Below are 17,286 nucleotides of genomic sequence, written 5' to 3' on the forward strand. Positions count from 1 at the left end.
AGAAGCCGGATCTTAGATAAGCTACCCCGGACCTTGTAACTCATTTCTTGTCAGGTTTATGTTTATGTAGTTGTGCTTGTAATGAAAAACAAAATGTGGTAAATAGGACATAAGATAGCTGCAGATTTCCTGCTTAAAGGACCCATTGAACACAGGAAACTGTAAGTTCTACCAAGAAATCATTTCTCATGAATGCATTGAAAAGGTAGAAAGGTCAGGACGAGGAAGACTCATCTTACTTCCTCATTTTGGGTGACCCCTCCCCAAAATAGACCCCCGACTCATTTTAAGAAACAAAAGTACGCATGCTTAATAGCCTTTTTGCCAATTAGCATACGAAGCGAGGAATGGGAGGCGACACGGGTATGAATATGCATTTGTATTTTGGATATTCAACACTTTTGTAAATAAAAGACTTTGTAATTACCTGTGAATTTCGCAGTGCGAATTAGGGAAATATCCTGCGTGCTGCCCGGCCGTAATAAACATACACTTTCTAACTTTAAACTGTTAGAGAGTTTTTGTCCGTCACAGTTGGGTATCAATACTAGATCTATACCCATATTTCTTTAATAAGTCACTGGGAAACGCGGGAACGGGAAGGGCTTTCAGGCAGCCTGGCCAGAGCTGCCTGAAAGGTCCCACGCAGCTTGGTGAGAGCCACGTGAACCGCGCAGATCTTGCTGGCTGCGTGGGCTTAGGGATCGGAAAATTCTGAGGAAACCTGAGCTAGCAGGCAGATCTCCTGCCGCTTCTTTCAGAGTACTTTTCCGGGGATAAGGGGTTTGGGGCAGAGGGACAGAGGAACTGGGGGATGGCTTTTCGCATTCTGGAGGTTTTTGCATTCCTTTCTGAGACCTTACTGCCGAATACAGCTGCGCTGCCAAATTAAAATATTTTAAAATGTCTCTGTCTCCCGACGCAGCTAATTGAGTCATTTTCCTTCTCACAGCACCCCAAAACTCGGCGCTGACGATCTGGTCGGGGGACACCCGCGGAAAATGCGAATAGAGCCAAGGAACAAAATGTTTTAAATCACTTTTTGAAACTTTTAACTCAGCACTCTGTGCAACTGAAATTAAAGTATAATACACACTCTTTTGAACGACAGAGAGTTTTACACCCATCTATCCCGATATATGTCGTTCCCAAACTAACAGCCAGGCAAACTGAAACCGAAAATAAAACTTAACTGTGGTTTTTTCTCCCTAAAACCGAGACACGGTCTCTTCTCCGCCCACTCGGGGGAACCACAAAGGCAAGCAGGTGGCTACAAAAACCCGGAAAACAGCCACCGTGTGAATCCGATTCGCACCGAACTAAAAGATTAAATAACAAAAATTAACTAAAGACGGTTCTGCGGAAGGTTTCCAACAGAGAGCTGGGGCAAACCCCAAGCCTCCAGGCTGCGCAGCCAAAATCCTTTATCAGGATTCCTGAGGATTACTCCTCCAAATTGGGTCTCCCCCCCTGGGGGAAGCCCACCAAAAGCAAGTGCCGCTTGCAATATTCACCCCTTCCGTGGAACTTGGAAAGCCTTGAGATGTCAGTCTGTCGCCGAAGAAGACTCTGGGGGTGCTCCAGAGCTGCCTTCTTCTTCCCCTGGGAGCAAGTTTCTACAGAAACTGCTCTTACCAGAGGTAGCACGATGTCCAAGGACTGCTTCGGGCTCTTCGAAGCCCCAATCCGTGCCAAGCGGTCCACTCTGTCTAGGGGACCGTGCGGTGGGCGCCAATACTGTCGCTGTGGGTCTGGTCCCGCGTGGGTCCAAGCTGCTCTGCTGGCTTGGAGTGCCCCTTGTTCGGGCACCACTCCGTATAGCAGTGTCCTCTCATGCCTGGCAGGCGTGCAGGCTAGCTCAGTTCTGCACTGCTACTATGAGCTTCGGTCGGGGTTACAGGTAGGGCGATAACCTCCTCCAGGTAGGTTCTTGGTTCCCCACACCACGAGTGGACCTGATGGAGTTGCGACGGCGGCGAGAGAAAAAGAGTTGTCTCTCTTTAGGCAGGGTAGAAGGTAGTTTATAAAAGGGAGTCTGGCAAAGAGCTCCGCCTCAGACCACTGCTGCCCAGAGAGAGCAGAGATCAAAGCTTGACAGCTACTTATAAACGGGGGAGGGCTGACAACAGGTCAGCCAACCAGGGAACACAGGGGTGGAAACAGGGGTGTCAACTTTTGAACCATTTACAAATCACAGGAGGGTAGGAGAGGATTTCCCGGGCACCAGCCTACCACTCGACACCTCTCCTGGATCTTTCCAGAATCCAGGGAACGGTCTCAAAAGTGACAGACAGGGCGACCACGAGGAGAGGGGGGGAACTGAGAGGGACAGGTGCAGGGAAGGAATGACTGAAAGAAAACGTCTGCTTAAATACCTAACTCGTAAGGGGAAAACTATTCCAAAACACAGGGGGGTACAGTGGACTAAACCATTAGAAAAATACCTCAAAAACCTTGCAAAAATAACTTAATAAATTAATGAAACAACTCTCACACCACTACAACTCCTTTTGATCATATCTCCCTTCCAGAGCATTTGGTAGACTTGGTTCTGAGAGTTCAAGATTTCATTCCCTTTCATTAAAGGAAAGCCTTACTTCCAGCAAAGGGAATGAAGTCTTGCAATTTCAATGATGATTAAACTGGCAAGCTTTGCTCCATTTCCCTGCACTTCTTGTCATCCCATTCACTATCACTGTTTTCACATGGTTTTGAAATTTTTCCTTTTTTTTTTTTTCACATTTTGTTTCGTCATATTCGTACTTTGTCTATCAATTTACATTTCTTCCCGTGTTTAAGGATTGGAATTATGAGTAATTTGAGCAAGTTATGGTCTTTTTCACTGGCCCTCATTTCATCTGAGACCTCTTAGGCTGTGATACCTCCATTTCCAAAATTTCTGGAAATTTTTCCATTCCACTCTTTTTGATCATATCTCCTTTCCAGAGCCTTTGTTAGACTTGGATCTGTGAGTTCCAGATTTTATTCCCTTTGGAGAAAGGAAAGCCTTACTTTCACCAAAAGGATAGTAACCTTTCAATTTCAGTGCGGATTAAACTGGCAAGAAATGCTCCATCTCCCTGCATTCTTGTCATCCCATACACTATCATTGTTTTCAAATGGTTTTAAAATTTTTCCCTTTCCCTTTTTTCTTTTTTTTCATTTTGTTTATTCAATTGCCCTCCTGTCTCTGAATTTACATTTCCTGCCGCCTTTAAGGATTGGATTTGGAGTAATTTGAGCAAGTTATGGTCTTTTTCACTGGCCCTCATTTCATCAGTCCTCTTGGCTCTGATCCCTCCATTTCCATGAATTCTGGATGTTTTCCCATTAATTTCTTTTTGATCATATCTCCTTTCCAGAGCATTTGTTAGACTTGGTTCTGTGAGTTCCAGATTTCATTCCCTTTCATGAAAGGAAAGCCTTTCTTTCAGCAAAGGGAGTGAATTCTTGCAATTTCGATGAGGAATAAACTTGCAAGAATTGCTTTTTTTCCATGCACTTCTTGTCATCCCATTCGCTATCATTGTTTTCACATGGTTTTGAAATTTTTCCTTTTTCCCTTTTTCTTTTTTTCATTTTGCTTCTTCAATTGCTCTCCTGTCTCTGATTTTACATTTCTTCCCGCCTTTAAGGGCAGGAATTGGAGTAATTTGAGCAAGTTATGCTCTTTTTAAATGGCCCTCATTTCATCTCAGTTGTCTTGGCTCTGATCCCTCCATTTCCAAAATTTCTGCAGTTTTTTCATTCCACTCTTTTTGATCATATCTCCTTTCCAGAGCATTTGTTAGACTTGGATCTGTGAGTTCCTGATTTCATTCCCTTTGGTGAAAGGAAAGCCTTACTTTCACCAAAGGGAATGTAATAGTGCTATTTCAATGAGGATTAAACTTGCAAGCATTGCTTTTTTTCCCTGCACTTCTTGTCATCCCTTTCACTATCATTGTTTTCACATCGTTTTGAAATTTTTCCTTTTTTTTTTTTTCACATTTTGTTTCTTCAGTTGCTCTACTTTCTCTGAATTTACATTTCTTCCTGCCTTTAAGGATTGGATTTGGAGTAATTTGAGCAAGCTATGGACTTTTTCAATGGCCCTCATTTCATCTCAGTCCTCTTGGCTCTGATCCCTCCATTTCCATAATTTCTGGAGTTTTTTTCATTCCACACTTTTTTGATCATATCACCTTTCCAGAGCATTTGGTAGACTTGGTTCTGTGAGTTCCTGATTTCATTCCCTTTGGTGAAAGGAAAGCCTTACTTTCAGCAAAGGGAATGAATTCTTGCAATTTCAATGAGGATTAAACTTGCAAGCTTTGCTCCATTTCCCTGCACTTCTTGTCATCCCATTCACTATCATTGATTTCGCATGGTTTTGAAATTTATCCTTTTTCCTTTTCTCTTTTTTTTCATTTTGTTTCTTCAATTGCTCTCCTGTCTCTGAATTTACATTTCTTCCTGCCTTGATGTTGGAGTCCGGGGTATTCCTTTGGTTGCCCTGGAGGGTCATGGACCTTGGCAGGGGGGTCTGGGACCCCAGCCCAGAGCTCAGAGAGGTACTGGCTTTTATTTCAGTCCTTGGGAAAAACTTCCTATACTAAGAGAAGGTTTACAGGCCGCAAGAATGTGAAAAAATAGTAGTTTAGCTTATCACAGGGTGAGAAAATCGTAATTTTAGGTTCCTAGCTTTGAAGTGAATGGGGACAAGATGGAGAATCTGGGGCGCTGTCTCCTTCTTCTTCTCCTTCTCCTTCCCTCTCTCCATTGCTGCAGTGACGTGGCACAAAGTAGTTAGTGAGGATTGGGTCAAAGTAAAGATGACCTTTTCAGTAATAGTGATAGACATTGGTAAGAAATAGTAAACAAGAAATACGTAGCAATTAGTATAAAAGATAAGGACAACCCAGCTCGGGGGGAGACGTGAGGAGTCCATGCATCTGCGAACATCTTGTCGGACTCCGAGAAAATTGTAAGATAAGAAACAATAAACAAATTATACAACACTTGAAAATCTAAACCTGAGAACTCCGTCTCTTCCTTCGGCTTGGCTCAGAGCTGCGCAGGGGAGCAAAGGACCCTGAAACCACCTGAATGCCGGGGAAAGCCCCCGACAACTGGCGTCCCTGACTGGACAGAAACATCTGGCGTCCCTCAGTGAGAAGAAACATCTACCGTCCCTGAGTGTGCAGAAACACCTGGCATGTCTGGGTGCACGACATCTGACTTTCCTGGCTGGCATTCCTGAAAAAGAGCGCCGAAAAGGGTCACAGCAACCTCTGCAGAAACATCAAAAAGCTCCCACAACATCAAGCAGCCAAGCCAACAACTCCGGAGAAGAATCACCTGTCTGGCCAGAACACCAGCTCACTCCAGTTCGTTCCAGACGACGGTTTTCCACTGGGCCTAGGAACCCGTCACTCTGAGATCTGCTGGACGGAGATCGGGACACCTCTGAGACGAATCGGACCACAGCTGGGGAAAGTTTCACTTTGGTAAGATCTGTGAAATTCAGAACACACCGCGCGATGGGGGGAACTAGTTCCCAAGAGAGAACAATAATATTAGAAAATATAAAAGAATTGATATCAAAATATAATGCAGCGCTGAAAGATAAAGAGCTCGAAGCCCTGATGTTATGGGTCAAATGTAATTATTCACAATGTGAGACCCAGTCTCTTTTTGAGCCAGGTTTTTGGCAAGAAGTAAACAGAAATCTTTATGATAAAGCCACACGAAAGCAAAAAATACCCGCAAAGCTTTTATCAGTGGGGAGAATTATGTTAGAAGTTATAACAGAATATAGCAGAGAGAACTGCAAGTTTGGACAGCAGCCAGGCAAACAAAGAGAGTATAGCACAGAGCCAGGACAGAGAGCCATGCTAACTCCAAGGTCGATACCTCCCCCACGGGAATGGGAAGGCGAGGGGGAAGAACACAGGTATCTCAAGGTCCAACAGAAGCCTCGTCAGAAACCCCAAAATTAGTACCGGGAAAACCCAAACTTTTAATACATCCAAGAGAACAGGAGGAATTTGACATGCTTTTCTTTGAAGCAGTCCCAGAACAAACCCCTCATATAAATGGGGGGGGGCGAGAAGAAGCCCACAAAGGAGCCCCTTCACGCCTCCAGGGTCCCCGCGCCGACACACTCCTCAGTCGCCGTTGCTCCTTTCCCTTCCCGTGGAAAAACTGGTTGCGGGTGGAGAGGACGGGGGGGGAAAGAGGCGGGTCAGGCACCGTTGGAGCAGCGGGGGGGCGAGCCTGCGCGGGGGACAGAGACTGCGCGAGGGACGGAATCTAACCTATCGCGTCGAAATGCGGCGGGACGCGACGGGGCGCGATCGGAGGGTGCGTCCGGAGATACAGACGCGGATCGCGACGAAATGGAGTCCGTGGGCAGAGATTCTGGGGCTGGGGGGACGAGAACCGGGCAGGCGGCTTGGCGCGTGCTGATGACACAAGCTACGGGAAGCGACACAGCTCAAAATATCGCGTCACGGAGCGCCGGGAGGGAAGTGCCGAAAGCGGAAGTATCGAGCCGAGAACTACAAACCCCAGAAGGCTCAGCGGCCGGTCCAAGCGCATGCGCGGTAGGGGCAGGGAGAAGCCCCGGGCGCGTTTCTATTCGGGAGGGGGCTGATTCCGATGACGAAGGAGACGGGGCGGGCCTTGAGCGTCAGACAGGACGGGGTACCCCGTCGGATACCGCCGGGCCGGGGCTGGCAGGGGCGGGATGGGCGGTGACGGAGCGGGCTGGGATGGGGTGTGGCCGAGGCGGGGAGAGTCTCGAAGGTACCACTTCCAGACAGCAGGAGCTGCAAATCCCGACCCCGCCCACTGGCAGCTTGCCAGTTCCTGAATCTCCTGCTTATGGAGAAGCGGAGGCAGCTGCAGAGATGTTGCAGACAGGAACGCGTCAGAAAATATCTCAGATTTTACAGGCTTTTCCAGAACTTAAAAGATATTTGAGAACTCCGAGCCCAAGGGGCGGGGCAGAGAGGCAGTGAGCATGGAGATCATCAGCTGCATCCACCGAGGCTTCGATTTGGGAGAACACACCCACATTGCATCGTTTTTTTCCAATTTCATACAAAAAATCAACTTCTTCAGAACAGCAATTCAAACAAAAACTGAGAGAACCTTTGCCGAGGATGAGGGATGAGGACGTTGTGGATGAGGACCAGGAGATGTCAATTACAGATGAAGATATAATCAGAATCACAGCATCAGAAGGGATTCCTGCCAGGAGAGTAAAGGCACTTGAGTTTACACGACAAGCTTCATCATTTTTGTTATCTGAGGACTTTATGAACAAGTTTTTTGAAGGTTCACTGAAACAGAATTTCGCCACGACCCCACGTCTTCTTTCTCTCAGATTTTTCTTCCAAGGAAAGGATGTTGCAGAAAAATTTGAGGATGCTCAGCAAACTCTGATTCCTGTTCAGCGAGAGAGAAAAAGAGAAAGAGAAAGAGAAAGAGAAAGAGAAAGAGAAAGAGAAAGAGAAAGAGAAAGAGAACGAGAAAGAGAAAGAGAAAGAGAAAGAGAAAGAGAAAGAAACAAAACCCGAGGAAGTGAAACCTCCAAAACAAGTGGGTCCTGAGAAAGATGAAGCAACAGCAAAAGAAAAAACAAAGGAAACAATTTCAGAGGCAGACACCACACAGGCTTCTGCCAAGCCAGAATTTTGTCCAACAGACTGGACAGACATTAAGAAATTTACATTGAAAGGGGATACACTTTCAATGGGTCCAAAGGGCATGGCTATGCCAGTGACATATGATGCACAGGATGCAAACCCAAGATGGGAGAGATTGGATCGTGAAGTCGTCAGGGATCTGATGAAAGCCGTTCGTGATAATGGATTGGGGTCTCCATACTTCAAACAACTTTTAAAAGGGACATTTAATATTTATGATTTAACAACATATGACCTCCGATCCCTTGCATCCATGATCCTGAGTGACTCACAATTCATCCTCTGGGAAGCAAAATGGAGAAAAATTCTAAACGATTACAGAATCAAATACCAAGGAGGGGCAAATGCAGGCTTCACAGTTGCACAATTGGCCGGTGATCCACCACTTGACAGTGCAGCTCGTCAAGCCAGGTTTTTTCCTCGAGACGTGCTGACAGACATCAAGTGTGGTGGTGTGAGAATTGTTTTTATTAAGTTATTAAGTTATTTTTGTAAGATGTTTCAGTTATTTTTACAATGGTTGAGTCCACTGTATACCCCTGTGTTCTGCATTGGTTTTCCCTTCTGCATTGGTTGTTTTGTCTACTGTAAAACCAAACATTTTCTGTCATTCATCCCTTCCCTGCACCTGTCACTGTCAACCTCCCCCCCTCTCTCCTCGTGGTCGCTCTGTCTGTCACCCAGAGACCCATCCCTGGCTTCTAGAAAACTCCGGGAGGGGTGTCGAGTGATAGGCTGGGGCCCGGGAGACCCCCTCCCATCATTTTGTGGTTGGTCCCCAGTTCGATGGTTCACACCCCCGGTTAAACCCCCCGATTCCTGTGACTGGCTGATTGGTTGTCGCCACCCCCGTTTCCACCCCCCCTTAAAACCTGCCGCACGCCTGGCCCCAGGGTCTCTCCTGGGCAGCAGGTGCAGCGTGCAGAGCCCCACATCCCTCTGCCTCAATAAACCTACGTTACATCCTGCTCGGGAGAGTCCGCCTTTCTCTCAGCTGCCGAGGTCGCTGACGTCATCTACGTACCCGTCGCTGACGGTGGGATTCAAGTTCCCACAGGGAGGAAGCGGCGCGCTTTGTCCGCCGCTCCGAATTTACCACGTTCCCACAGTGAGACTAAGCTAGCCTGTGGTCGCGCGGGTCAGCGCGAATTGGAAACTTTGACAGCGGTCTGGAGTCCAGCGCGGGGCCCCCACCCTCAGGACACGAGGTGGACCACCCGGCATGGATTTGGCTGTGTCGAATCAGCCGAAGAAATCCTTGGACGCTCCGCTACCTCTGCTGGAGCAGATCTCACCACGCTCCAGGGGGCGAAGTGGTCAACCCGGAGCACCCACCGGGTCCACTTCAGGCAGCTGATACCAACAACCCCAGGTTTCGTCTTGTTTCAGGAGGGGGTAAGTTTCTCTTCGTGAGGGCACTTACTTTTTGGGAAGGGTGCTTTGGGAAGAAGACCCTATTTCGGAAAGGGATCCCCCAGGAATGGGGGGGATCCCAAGCCGCGCGGCTCGGGGGGGTGGCGGTTTTCCCCATTCCCCCGTGGAAAACTTTCCTCGGAACTCTTTTACTTTCTCTTTCGTTTTTAAATTTTAAGTTAAAAGCAGTAGTCGGGCGGGCGGCGATTCCCGAGAGTTTTAGGACACTGCATTTTAATTCATCGCGGCACCCCGGGACTGGTTTTGGGAAAAAATTACCCGGTTTTAGGAGGTTTATTCCGCTTTTGTCTTTCGTTAAATTTTGATTTTGCCTGGGTGTTAATCGGTGAGCGGCAGAAACTAATTGGGAGAGACATGGGTGGTAACCTCTCAGCCGCTCAGAAAGGATTGTATTATAGTTTTAATTCTGTTGTTGAGCTCGCCCAGTTAAAAATTTCAAAGGGCGAGCTCAAAAGGTTTGTCAGGTGGGTGTTCCTGCACTTCCCTCACACATCCCCGGAGCAAATTTACAGCTCCAAATTTTGGCAAGCTGTGATTAATAAAATTAATAATTTGGCTCTCTCAGGGGACAAACATGCCTCAAAATTTCTTAATTTGGCTTCGCAGCTTTCAGCTGCTGTTACAAAAATGAATAGGAAGGTGCAGAAGCACCCAGACCCAAGACCAACTGCCCCCTGTTCTCCTTGTCCCCCTGCCCTTTCTCCTCGTCCCCAGAAGGGAGTCCTTAAGGGAGTAGCAGGAGTTCAGCCTGCTGGCTCAGGCCCCCTTAGGAATCCCCGATCCCCCCGCCCGGGCAGTCCTAGCCAGACTGCTCAGGGCTTCTCGGGCAGCCCTGGCTGGGCTGCTTGAGAATTCCACCCTTCCCCATTTTCCCCAGTTAACAAACCCCGAGTTCGATTTAGTTTAGCTGAGGATTCCACACCACAAAATAGCTCCCCTACCCCCTATCCCCAAGATGGAGAAGACCGCATGGCACAGTCCTCTCCATCCCCCTACCCTCCTTCCTTCAATCCCTTTCTTCCCGCCCTTGATAAGCCCAACCCCTTCCTCTCCTCAGCCCCTCCTATCCCCCAAATGACTCTGCCCATGCCTCCTCCCTCTTCAAGGACTCCACCCTCAGCTCCTCCCAGCTACTCCTCCCATGGGAACGCCCACATGACATCATCGGGTTCCCAAACCACGCCCCCTGCAGGAAGACCTGCCTCCTGGGCTTCCGGTTCCCACGCTCCCCCTCCTGGTTCCCACGCTCCCCCTTCTGGTTCCCACGGTCTGGGCCCAGAGGGGGCAGGGCCAGGGCCTGAGCCTGCAGGGATGCATCAGCCTTCCCCTGTTCCCTCAGTGTCCCTAGTTGTCTACAAGGGCTCCCGAGGAGGGCACAATCTTCGAGCAGTCCACCACCCATTTTCTCAGGCCACCATCAGAGACCTCTGCAAGGCACATAGGGATTATGGGCGGGACAGCCCCTATTTTAGGGGCCTGCTCCGTTCTAATCTCGAAGCTGCTGTTGTCATCCCAGCTGACCTTAGGCAGCTGTTCTCCTGCCTCCTGGACTCCACAGAGTTCAAGCTATGGGAGGCAGCATGGAGACAGCTGCTTAGGGAGGCCTTGCCGAGTCTCCTCACAGATCCAGAGACTGCAGTTGATGAAAATGGGAATGCCCTCACCCTGGAACACCTCATGGGTGAGGGAAGGTGGACGGATCCGACAGACCAGGCATCGAGCGTCCCAACCAAAGCCCTCCAGACCATCAGGGAGCATGCGGTCACAGCCTTCTTCAGCATGATACCAGATGGCCCAATCATTCCATATTATAAGATCATGCAGGGGACCAAAGAAGCTTTTACTAAGTTTGTAGAGCGGCTCACCCGAGCAATTGAAGTCCAAGTATCAGAAGTGGCCGTGAGAGAAGGGATCCTAAGAGAGATAGTGTTCGCAAATGCGAACAATTTGTGCAGGACTGCAATTCTTAGTCTCCCTTTAGACCCTCCTCCGACCCTTCAAGACATGCTTCGGGTGTGCCAACTCAAGGTCCCCTACATGCAGGGTAATGACCGGGACGCTAAATCAACAACACCAAGAGTAGCTGCAATATCTGGCACCCAGCAAGAACACATTCGCAGGCCGTATGCTCCCCAAAGAAACAAGTGTATCATCTGTCGGGAGCCGGGACACTGGGCCAATAATTGCCCACTGAGGGACGACATCGAACTGTTGAAAAAGAAAAAAGGGGGAGGCGGGGGAAGTGGGAGAGTGGGAGGGACAGGAGATAACTCCCGTCAGTTAAACTGAGGGAGGAGCGCAGGTCCTCCCGGCGCGGTGACACAAATAGGGCGGACCAGGCAGTGGGGGAGGGGAAAGGAGGACAGAGCGCCGATGAAACGCTGCCAAATACAGACATTTCCACTGGATGTGACTTACCGGACGAGACAATTTTAACTGACCATGACCTGTCAAAACATATTCTAATAACATCTTCGAATGAGGAACCTTTCAGGTTGGAGCTCACCAAAGCCTTGCACCTGAAAAGTGTGGATTGGACCTTCCTGTCGGTAAACCTAAAGGAGCAAAGCACCTGGCCAGTCCAAGGGAAGGAACTTGTCGTCATCGGGGATTGTAAGTACACCCCGCAATAGATTGAGATTCTCCCGGGGATTTTAGTCAACAACCCTGAGAATCTCGTTCTCTGGCTGCGATGCACCCATCCACCGATCTTTCTCCCAAAAGGTCAAGTAATTGCACAGATCATCACTACCCGGGGACAAAGCAACACATCAAGGGTCCCGGTGGCTTGCCCTGTGCAAGCCATCACTGAAGAAAGGCCCCGGGTAGAATGCGAGTTCACGGTGGGCGGGGAGACACTTAACATCACAGCTCTTTTGGACACTGGGGCAGATGTGACGATCGTGCCAGCCCAGGATTGGCCGTCACATTGGGCTTTGCAGGACGTGGCTGGACATGTCCAGGGTGTTGGAGGGCTTCAGTTGGCAAGACAGTCGAAGAGCGTGGTACAAATTAAGGGGCCAAAAGGGCAATTGGCAAATATTCGCCCTTTTGTTTTAAATTATAAGGAACCCTTGCTTGGAAGGGATCTCATGGCTCAATGGGGGGTCAAGATTGACATACCCGACCCGTCAGTGGGTATTTCCACAGCGACCATTGAAGAGCGTCCCACCAAAAAACTTAATTGGCTCACTGATAATCCAGTTTGGGTGGAGCAATGGCCGCTTTCTAAACAGAAATTAAAAGCACTCGAGGAGCTCGTGGAGGAGCAGTTACGAAAAGGGCACATTGTAGAAACAGATAGCCCTTGGAATTCTCCGGTTTTTGTGATTCAGAAACCGGGGAAAGACAAGTGGCGCCTCCTCCAGGACTTCCGTCAAATTAACAATGTGATTGAGGACATGGGATCTCTCCAACTGGGCATGCCTTCCCCAACTATGCTCCCCGAAAATTGGAAATTAGCTATCATTGACATCAAGGATTGCTTTTTCCAAATTCCTCTTCACCCGGATGATGCCCCACGTTTTGCATTCTCGGTTCCCACCATCAACCGGGAAGCCCCAAGGAAGCGCTATCACTGGCAGGTACTCCCTCAGGGGATGAAAAACAGCCCAGTCATCTGCCAGTGGTATGTTGCCTCCTTGTTGTCCCCTGTCCGCGCAGCCGCGGGACAGGCCATCATCCATCATTATATGGATGATGTCCTGGTGTGTGCCCCGACTGACGATGTGCTCACACATGCGCTTGACCTGACAATCAATGCATTGATTGCTGCAGGTTTCGAGCTGCAGGAGGAGAAGGTTCAACGGATGCCACCCTGGAAGTACCTCGGGCTGGAAATCGGCAAGCGGACCATTGTTCCGCAGAAATTGGCCATCAAAACAAAGGTAAGTTCCCTCGCGGATGTCCACCAGCTGTGTGGGGTTTTGAACTGGGTAAGGCCCTGGCTGGGTTTGACCACCGAAGACCTAGCCCCCCTTTTCAATTTATTGAAAGGGGGAGAGGAGCTTAGTTCTCTTAGGGCCCTTACCCCAGAAGCGAAAAAGGCTCTGGAAAGAATTCAGGACGCTATGTCCTCAAGGCAAGCTCATCGATTTGACCCCGAGCTGCCTTTCAAATTTATTATATTGGGAAAGTTGCCGCACCTCCACGGGATGATCTTTCAGTGGAAAGACATCCTGAAAAAGGACCGAGACGGGAAAGATCCACTCTCTATCATAGAGTGGGTCTTCCTGAGCCATCAGAGGTCCAAAAGGATGACCCGGCCACAGGAGTTGGTGGCTGAGCTGATCCGGAAAGCAAGGTTCCGGATCAGAGAATTGGCCGGTTGTGACTTTGTGTGTATTCGCATCCCAATCGGGTTGAGATCGGGCCAAATTTCAAAGTCAATTTTGGAACACCTGCTTCAAGAGAATGAAGCTTTACAGTTCGCTCTGGATTCCTTTACTGGGCAAATTTCAATTTATCTGCCTGCCCACAAAATCTTTAATCAGGACGTCCAATTTGTATTAGCAATGTCAATTGTGGCGTACCATTTTTCTGCCTTGGACTCCAGCTTGTACTGGAGTTCCAGCATGTCCGGCACAGCAGCGCTCAATGGTGGAGTCACTTCATTCAAGGCACGGTAGTCCACAGTCAATCTCCATCCTCCGTCAGCCTTGCGCACAGGCCAGATGGGGCTGTTGAAGGGTGAGTGGGTTTTGCTGACCACCCCTTGGGTCTCCAGCTCACGGACCATCTTGTGGATGGGGATCACAGCATCTTGAGTTGTTCTGTACTGTCGGCGATGCACTGTTGAAGTGGCATTGGCACTTGTCGCTCTTCCACCTTCAGAAGACCTACAGCAGATGGGTTCTCTGATAGTCCAGGCAAGGTATTCAACTGCTTAACATCCCGTGTCTCTACCGCTGCTATCCCGAGTGCCCACCTAAATCCCTTCGGGTCTTTGAAATACCCATTTCGGAGGAAGTCTATGCCTAAAATGCATGGAGCTTCTGGGCCAGTCACAATAGGGTGTCTCTTCCACTCATTTCCAGTCAGGCTCACATCAGCTTCCACCAAAGTAAAATCTTGTGAACCCCCTGTCACCCCAGCAATGGAAACAGATTCTTCCCCCACATGTCTTGATGGGAGTAATGTGCACTGTGTATTGGAGCTATTTCCGGGTAGGAAAACAAACCTAGGGACCAGATAGGTATAAAGACCTCAAAAAAGCCTAGGGAACAGAAATGCATAAAAGACTCCATTCTAAGAGACATTAGGACTTCAATAAGCAACATGGCCACTGTCTGTTTAATCCCCACCCAAAGGACAACCAAAAAAATGCAAATAATAATAATAAATACAAGTTTTTTCCACTCTCTCAAGCCCCGCAATGGGCACCAATTAGGGGTATGTCCTGGTTTGGAGACAAATTTGGGGGAAAACCCCTGTATAGGATCCCTCTGGGAAGCAAACCCTAGTGGCCCCTCCCTCCAACCAGGCCGAAAAAAAACCTCTTTGGAGAAAAGTGGAAAAAACTATTTTACTTAACAAATAAAGTGCATACAAGTATAAAGAATGAATAATATGAAACAATAATACCTCTCCTTCTGAAGTGAGATGGCAAATTGAGAAAGTCCTTGCCGTGGGTGTAGCTCGGCTCTCTCTCTCAGTCTCTCCTCAGTCCTAGTCCTTCTGGCGCTGCTGGAAAATGCTGAGGTCCAGGCCCCAGTGGGCCGCAGGTGCAGCCCCCAGTGCTCCCCTGGGTTTTCAGTCCAGAGCAGGTTTAAACAGTTCCAAGAAAAAGGAAAGAAAAAAACAGTCCAGGGAATTTTCTGCCCTAGCTAGCTGAAACTAACTAAAAGCAAAAAAAAATCTCTGTCCTGCAGTCTCTCTAAGCCTCCGTTGAACACCCCCGTCTGCAGAAGTATGTGGAGGAGTAAGGCAGTTTTCTCAAAACAAACTCCGCACTTCTCCTTGCTCTTAGAACCAGTCTTAAAGGCACAGGACTCAATATAGAGCACAAACAGAACAGACCATTGGGGATACAAGCATCATAAAATTACCCTAGGACAAGGGGGTAACAAGGTGTGCCCACCCCCAAGTCTTGGAGCACTAAAATCCAGAGCGAAAGGAATTCCCTCCAGGCTACCTATCACCTAAAGCCCTCTCCCTGAGATTTCGCAATCTGGGAGAGCTCCTGGAGTGATAGACAGGCTGCCCCCGAGCAAGGTGGGGAGGAGGGGATGGACACGGATAGGTGGGGGGTGGGATGATTGACACAAAACACCTTATTATACAGAAAGCACAAAAGGGTTACAGAAATGGGGATACAGTGAAATGAACCATAACATAAACTTCTTATAAAAATCTAACAAAACACTTGTTGCATCGCCACACAAGAGAATTGAGATGAAATGAGGGCCAGTGAAAAAGACCATAACTTGCTCAAATTACTCCAAATCCAATCCTTCAAGGTGGGAAGAAATCTAAATTCAGAGACAGGGTAAGAATATGAAGAAACAAAATGTGAAAAAAAAGAAAAAAGGAAAAAGGAAAAATTTCAAAACCCTGGGAAAACAGTGACAGTGAATGGGATGACAAGAAGTGCAGGGAAATGGAGCAAAGCTTGCCAGTTTAATCCTCATTGAAATTGCAATGAATCATTCCCTTTGGTGAAATTAAGGCTTTCCTTTCATGAAAGGGAATGAAATCTTGAACTCTCAGAACCAAGTCTAACAAATGCTCAGGAAAGGAGATATGATCAAAAAGAGTGGAATGCAAAAAAAATCCAGAAATTTTGCAAATGGAGGGATCACAGCCAAGAGGGCTGAGATGAAATGAGGGCCAGTGAAAAAGACCATAACTTACTCAAATTACTCCAAATCCAATCCTTAAACATTGGAAGAAATGTAAATTCAGAGACAGAGTATGGATATGAAAACACAAAATGTGAGAAAAAAAGAAAAAAGGAAAAAGGAAAAATTTCAAAACCATGTGAAAACAGTGGTTGAGATTACGATGACAAGAAGTGCGGGGAAATGGAGCAATGCTTGCAAGTTTAATCCTCATTGAAATTGCAAGATTTCATTCCCGTTGCTGAAAAGAAGGCTTTCCTTTCATGAAAGGGAAAGAAATCTGGAACTCACCGATCCAAGTCTAAGAAATGCTCTGGAACGGAGATATGAGCAAAAAGAGATTAATGGAAAAAATCCAGATATAACGGAAATGCAGGGATAAGAGCTAAGCGGAATGAGATGAAATGAGGGCCAGTGAAAAAGACCATAACTTTCTCAAATTGCTCCAAATCCAATCCTTAAAGGCGGGAAGAAATGTAAATTCAGAGACAGGGCAAGGATATGAAGAAATAAAATGTGAAACAATAGAAAAAAGGAAAAAGGAAAAATTTCTAAACCATGTGAAAACAAAGATAGTGAATGGGATGCCAAGAAGTGCAGGGACATGCAGCAAAGCTTGCCAGTTTAACCGTCTTTACAAGCTCAAGATTTCATTCCCTTTGCTGAGAGTAAGCCTTTCCTTTCACCAAAGGGAATTAATCTGGACCTCACAGATCCAAGTCTATCAAGTGCTCTGGAAAGGAGATATGATCAAAAAGAGTGGAATGGAAAAAACCTCAGAAATTATGGAAATGAAGGGATCAGAGCCAAGAGGACTTAGATGAAATCAGGGCCATTGAAAAAGACCATAACTTGCTCAAATCACTCCAAATCCAATCCTTAAAGGCAGGAAGAAATGTAAATTCAGAGACAGGAGGGCAATCTGAAGAAACAAAATGTGAAAAACAAAAAAAGTAAAAATTTCAAAACCATGTGAAAACAATGATAGTGAATGGGATGACAAGAAGTGCAGGGGCATGGAGCATAGCTTGCAAGTTTTGTCTGCATTGAAATCGCAAGATTTCTTTCTTTTCCTGAAAATAAGTCTTTCCTTTCATGAAAGGGAATGAAATATGTAACGCCCAGAACCAAGTCTAACGTGTGCTCTGGAAAGGTGATATGATCAAAAAGAGGTAATCGAAAAACTCCAGTTTCACTGAGACACACTAAGCATTCACACGCAGACAAGAGATTTTTGCAAGGCAGAGGTCCTTCCGATTCCAGCTCACAGCTGAGAGAGCCGAGAGAAGGAAGAGGACCTCTGCCTTGCGAAAATCTCT

General features: G+C 47.6%; 1 long non-coding RNA gene across 3 annotated transcripts; it reads right to left on the minus strand.

Annotated features, from left to right (window-relative positions):
- Nucleotides 1-368: 368 nt before the first annotated feature.
- On the minus strand, nt 369-6,437 carry LOC120764879 (uncharacterized). 3 transcript variants are annotated; one of them, XR_005704315.2, is made up of 3 exons: nt 6,300-6,437; nt 5,341-5,469; nt 369-5,238 (listed from the first exon to the last, which is right to left on the minus strand). It is a non-coding gene; the product is annotated as an uncharacterized LOC120764879 (long non-coding RNA). The 3 variants fall into 3 exon arrangements; XR_005704314.2 differs by having other exon boundaries at nt 5,341-6,186; nt 6,300-6,434; XR_005704313.2 differs by having other exon boundaries at nt 5,341-5,496; nt 6,300-6,429.
- Between the last annotated feature and the right edge of the window lie 10,849 nt (nt 6,438-17,286).

This window comes from Hirundo rustica, chromosome W (assembly GCF_015227805.2).
Source record: "Hirundo rustica isolate bHirRus1 chromosome W, bHirRus1.pri.v3, whole genome shotgun sequence".
Taxonomy (NCBI): Eukaryota; Metazoa; Chordata; class Aves; order Passeriformes; family Hirundinidae; genus Hirundo; species Hirundo rustica.